This window comes from Lathyrus oleraceus, chromosome 3 (genome assembly GCF_024323335.1).
Source record: "Lathyrus oleraceus cultivar Zhongwan6 chromosome 3, CAAS_Psat_ZW6_1.0, whole genome shotgun sequence".
NCBI classification, from domain to species: Eukaryota; Viridiplantae; Streptophyta; class Magnoliopsida; order Fabales; family Fabaceae; genus Lathyrus; species Lathyrus oleraceus.
The window spans coordinates 306,786,439-306,792,639 of record NC_066581.1 but is presented as its reverse complement, the minus strand read 5'-3'; positions in this window follow the sequence as shown (position 1 = coordinate 306,792,639).

Below are 6,201 nucleotides of genomic sequence, written 5' to 3'. Positions count from 1 at the left end.
TCAACTTGGATAACGACCATTATCTGGCCTGTTTTTCCCTCATAATTTGAGAGCACCATGTTATGTGGTCTTAAGTTAGTGTCATATTTTCCAATTTTCTTTAGTAAAAAATGGGGCATCAAATTAACTATAACCCCTCTATCCACCATATTTTTATTCACCATCGTGTCTTCAACCTTTGCCCTTATAAAAAGGGGCTTCAAATGACTCTTCATTCCTTCATGTGGTCTCTCAAAGAATGGATTTTGTTCCTCAATGCAGCCATTGTTCATGACAAAAATCACACAGGCTTGTGCTCCGTCATTTCCTCCTCATCACAGTCCGTTGGTTCAGAAACCCATGTGGCACAATCATACTCCCTTAGGAGCACCGATACCACATTACACATCACATCAAAATCATCTTTCGACCCCAACTCTAAATTATAAGTAACTAATTCATCCTCCTTAGATGGTACTTCCTCCTTCTCTTTTCCCTCTGATTTGACTTGTTTAGAGGAAAACAATTGTCTTCCAAATGGCTTCTTAGTTTGATCACTTACTCGACTTTGATATGGTTTGTTGTTGCTTGATTCAACAACTTCTCTTCCTGCCTTCTTCTTCCTCTTAAATCTTCTCCATTGAGTTATCGACATTGGGTTCTTCCCTTTATAGTTAATAGGACCATATGAGCGCCTCCCGATACCTGTAAATATTCTCGATAGTTCAATGAAGAGTCTCGACCCATTTTGACATTCCTCCGCCTCTGATTACCAGACCGCTCCTTGCGAACAGGCCTCGTCCATCTTCCTTGGGGAGCATTGGATACTGGCACATAAGTGCGAGGCTTGCCCTTCTGATGGGTAGGAAACTACTCATTTTTCTAAGGGACTCCCTTCTTATCGAAATAGAACTGAGGCTTATTCCTCATCCAATCTTCCTTTCTCTTCGTCATCTAAGCACTATCCACCTTCTTTACATCACTTTTTGTAGGTGTTTAATTGGTTGCATTGTATGGTAAAACACTAGCTGGATTCTAATGTCTTGACTGATGTCATGACATGTTTGTGTAACTGCAGTGTAGGTTAGAATATCTAACTGTACTCTGATGTCTTGACTAATGTCATGACATACTTGAGGAGTTTACTGCAGGATTAGCTAATACAAGATTTATTGAATGTCAAAGTGGACGTGGTGACATTCATCCCTGTCAGTAGATACTGAGGAATAGAACAATTGGTGTTCTGTTAGAGCTCAGTATTCATTTCCAGTCTGGTTATCAAGGAAATACCAGACCTGGCATAAAGCCTACTGTCTGAATGTCAAACTGGATGTTATGACATTCATCATTGACAGCATATACTTAACAATAAACAGAGTGGAGTTCTGCTACACTTCAGTATGTTTCTTAGTCTGTTCTTCAAAAGTAAAACAGAACTGACTAAAGGCTATATGTGTAAATGTCAAATTGGATGCTTTGGAATTTATTATTGTAAGTTGCTACTGTAGAATTGACAGTTTGGTCCTGTACAGTTCAGCAAAGATTGTACAGTCTGTTTTCAGGAAAAACAGACTTAGCATATGATCCTTGATGTCAAGCTGAATGTTGTGACATTCATTCCTGACAGCATATGCTATATTGTAGGTTGTTCAGTTTTCTGTTTCAGCTTTTTCTCAGGCTATTCTTCAGGGATTCAACAACTGAGAGAAAATCCAGGAAATCAACAACCAAGCTACATTTAATGAACCTAACAAATAGCCTATTTGTTAGTAACCTAGATGTGGAATTTAGGGGAACTCGCGTGACCTTAAATTCAGGAGAATACAAGTGCAAAGGCCCAAGTACTGCAATATAAAAGGAAGTCGCTCCTTCATTCAGAACTGGGGATTTTGAGGCGTGGAGATTTAGTGTGTCCATCATACTTCACTGCTGTATTTTTGTGAGTCTTGTATTAGACATATCTTGTAAGCCAAGCCATTATCACGTAGATGATCGCATTGGCATAGGGTGTTCATTGAGTTGTAAGTGTTGTGTCGCTCAAAGCTTTTAAGCGTGAGTGCTGTGTATCTTGATTAAAGTTGTTAAGCACAATCAAGAGTTGTTTGAAGTGTGACTTCAAAATTGTCTTTAATATTGATTAAAGGTAGTAATCACTGAGGTGATTGAGGGGGAGTGAGTAGGAACTCTGATCTTAGAGTAAGATTGAAATTGCATTGGGTAGGGATTAAGTGAAGAGTTGTAAACGAGTGAGTTTAGCTTTGAATTAATACTACTGTTAGTGGATTTCCTCAATGGCTTGGTAGCCCCCAGATGTAGGTCATGTTGGACTGAACTGGGTAAACAATTACTTGTGTTATTTACTGCACTTACTTTTAAGTTCTGCATAATTCTTGTCTGTGCAGAATTGGATGTCATAACAACCCGTGTGACATCGAAAGTCTGATAACTAGAATTTCAATTGGTATCAGAGCAGGCACCCTGCCTGTTAATTTCTGGGTGAGATCTAGGGAAGTTATTTTCTAGTACCATGGACAAGGATATAGGACACTCAAATAGACCACCCATGTTGGATGGCTCTAATTATGATGACTGGAAGCCTCGTATGATGGCCTTCTTAAGGTCTCTAGATAGCAAAGTCTGGAGAGTTGTCATAAAAGGATGGGAACATCCAACGAAGACAGGTGAAGATGGAGTCTGTGTGCAAATTCCTGAAGAAGAGTGGGATAAGGAACAAGAGGCATTAGCCCTTGGAAATTCTAAGGCCTTGAATGCATTGTTCAATGGAATCAGTAAGAACATCTTCAGGCTGGTACACCACTGTGAGCTAGCTAAGGAAGTTTGGGATACCCTCAAGGTAACTCATGAAGGTACTTCCAAGGTGAAGATGTCCAAACTTCAGATGCTGACCACCAAGTTTGAAAATCTGAGGATGAAAGAGGATGAGACCATTCATGACTTTCACATGAACATTCTTGAAATTGCAAACACCTCTGGTGGATTAGGTGAGAAAATGGCTGAAGAGAAACTTGTAAGAAAGATTCTCAGGTCCTTGCCTAAGAGATTTGCTATGAAGGTCACAACCATAGAGGAGGCTCAGGACATCTGCAATATGAAGGTGGATGAGCTCATTGGTTCTCTCCAAACCTTTGAAATGGGCTTGTGTGAGAATGCTGAAAAGAAGAACAAAAGCGTAGCTTTTGTATCTAATGCTGAAGAGGAGTCAGAAGCAGGATATACTGGAGGTGATGAAAGTATATCAGAAGCCTTAGCCATGCTTGGGAGACAGTTCAACAAGTTCGTGAAGAAGATTGATCAAAGAGGTAGACCCAATGTCAAGCATATCTCGTCTGACATTAAGAAAAGATCAACTTCTGAAGAAAAGTTCAACCAAGGTAAGGGAATACAGTGTCATGGTTGTGAAGGGTATTGACACGTCAGAGCTGAATGCCCTACTTACCTCAAGATGCAAAAGAAGGGGCTAGCCATCACATGGTCTGAAGGAGATTCTGAAAGTGAATCTGAAGGAGAATCTGCTAAACATGTCACTGCACTAACCAGTGTTTGTGCCACTAATGATGACTCAAGTGCAGATGAACTGACCTTTGATGAACTTGCTGCAACTTATAAGAAGCTGTGTGTCACCAGTGCAGAAGTGCGTGTACAAGGAGAAAAGCAGAAGAAACTCATCAAGGAGCTGGAAGATGAGAGACAGAAGCATCTGACGGCCATAGAGGGTCTAAATGGTGAGATAACCTTGCTGACCTCCAAGCTGAATCAGATGACTAAATCCATCAGAGTGATGAATAAAGGAACTGACACCTTGGAAGAGATTCTAAAGGTGGGACAGAAGTCTGGAACCACATCTGGCCTAGGCTTTGGGAAAAGATCCTCAGCTGAACGCAAACGCCCAAAGGCTAAAGTTCAGAAATTCAAGCGGAGGTCACATCCAATGTCTCAACATCGGGGAACCAGGATGAATAATCATCAGAAGAGGAAATTCCAGAAATGGAGATGTCACCACTGTGGTAGACTTGGGCATATAAAAGCCTTCTGCTACAGGCTTCATGGTTACCCGAACCAAGTCCCTCATGTCAGGCCTAAGCATAAGACACATAAGCATCATGTCCCCATCAAGAAGCGACAATTGTATGCTAGGCTAGCTCACACAGCTCTAAGGGCTTCTACCAGAGAAGACTGGTACTTTGACAGTGGGTGCTCAAGACATATGATTGGTATGGAAAATCTATTGGTGAATATTCAACCTCACACTACCAGCTATGTGACCTTTGGTGATGGTGCCAAAGAAAAAATAAAAGGTGTGGGTAAGTTGGACTGCTCTGGAGTTCCAAAACTGAATAATATGCTGTTAGTAAGAGGACTAACTGCCAACCTCATCAGCATAAGCCAGCTGTGTGATCAAGGGTTCTATGTTCAGTTTACTAAGGAGCTATGTATTGTGACAAATGGTGACAATCAGGAAGTTATGAGAGGATCCAGGTCCAAAGATAACTGCTATCTGTGGGAACCTAAAGTCTCTAACTTCTCCACAATATGCTCCTCAGCCAAGGAAGAACAGGAGGTGAAGCTGTGGCATAGACGTCTTGGACATCTCCACTTACGGGGAATGAAGAAGATTATATCCAAGGAAGCAGTCAGAGGAATTCCAAAGCTGCTTATCGATGAAGGAAGAGTCTGTGGAGAATGCCAGGTGGGAAAGCAAACCAAGATGTCACATCCGAAGCTGGGACATCCTACAACTTCCAGAGTTCTGGAACTGTTGCACATGGACTTAATGGGACCTATGCAGGTTGAAAGTCTTGGTGGGAAGAGATATGCTTACGTGGTGGTTGATGACCATTCCAGATACACGTGGATAAGCTTTATCAGAGAGAAGTCAGATACATTTGATGTCTTCAAAGACCTGTGCATCAGACTTCAAAGGGAAAAGGACAGTTGTGTTGTCCGGATTAGGAGTGATCATGGTACGGAGTTCAAGAATTCCAAGTTTGATGAGTTTTGCTCGTCTGAAGGAATAAGTCATGAGTTCTCCTCCCCTATAACTCCCCAACAAAATGGGATAGTTGAAAGGAAAAATAGAACTATTCAAGAATCTGCCAGAGATATGATTCATGCAAAGAAGCTCCCCATGCACTTTTGGGCTGAAGCGATGAATACTGGGTGCTATGTTCACAACAGAGTCACCTTGAGAAAAGGAACCTCCTCCACTCTGTATGAAATATGGAAAGGCAGAAAACCCACTGTGAAGTACTTTCATATCTTTGGAAGTAAATGCTACATTCTCACAGATCGTGAACAGAGAAGGAAGCTGGATCCCAAAAGTGATGAGGGTATATTTCTAGGATACTCCACTAACAGCAGAGCTTACAGAGTGTTCAACTACAGGACCAATGTCCTGATGGAATCCATAAATGTTATTGTGGATGATAAAGAGGAAGGAATCGATGTCATAGAGGATGTTGAAACATTCCTTGACAGTTCAACAGACATTCCAGTCAAGTCTGAAGAAGTACAGGAACCTCCTCCTGAATGTGAAGTAGATGCATCCACCAAAATGCCATCTACCAGATGTCGCATCCTGCGAAAAATCAACCGGCGAAGCTCAAATAAAAATACAACACAGAGCCGCCACTGCGCGTTATTTATCCCAAGATAGGGAAAGGAAACGCTCAGAGAAACCTGGAAAGGAAACGGTCTTGCGACCAAAGAGAAAGGGTAAGGGAGTCGGTTACGCAAGGGGAAGGTATTAGCACCCCTCACGTCCGTCGTACTCGACGGGATCCACGTTCTAAAATAAAGAATAGGTTGCTAAAACATCACACACACACACGGGGAACGCAGGTGGGGTTAAGAGAAGGGAGCTCGATAGGACGTCGCATCCTATGCCTACATATCTTGTCTGAAACAAGAATCAGAGCCACTGTAGTTCGGCTTACGCATGCCAAACAACACAAAACATACAAACACACAAGGGTGGCAAACATGGAGCCCGACAACCACCGGATGGAATTACGTCGGCATCCGAACCAAAACACAACCAAAACGGCAAACGTGGAGCCCGACAGCCAATCACTGGGCTTACGTCGGCATCCGAACCAAAACACAACCAAAACGGCAAACGTGGAGCCCGACGGCCAATCACTGGGCTTACGTCGGCATCCGGACCAAAACACAATCAGATAACAAGTAAACACACGCAAAAAA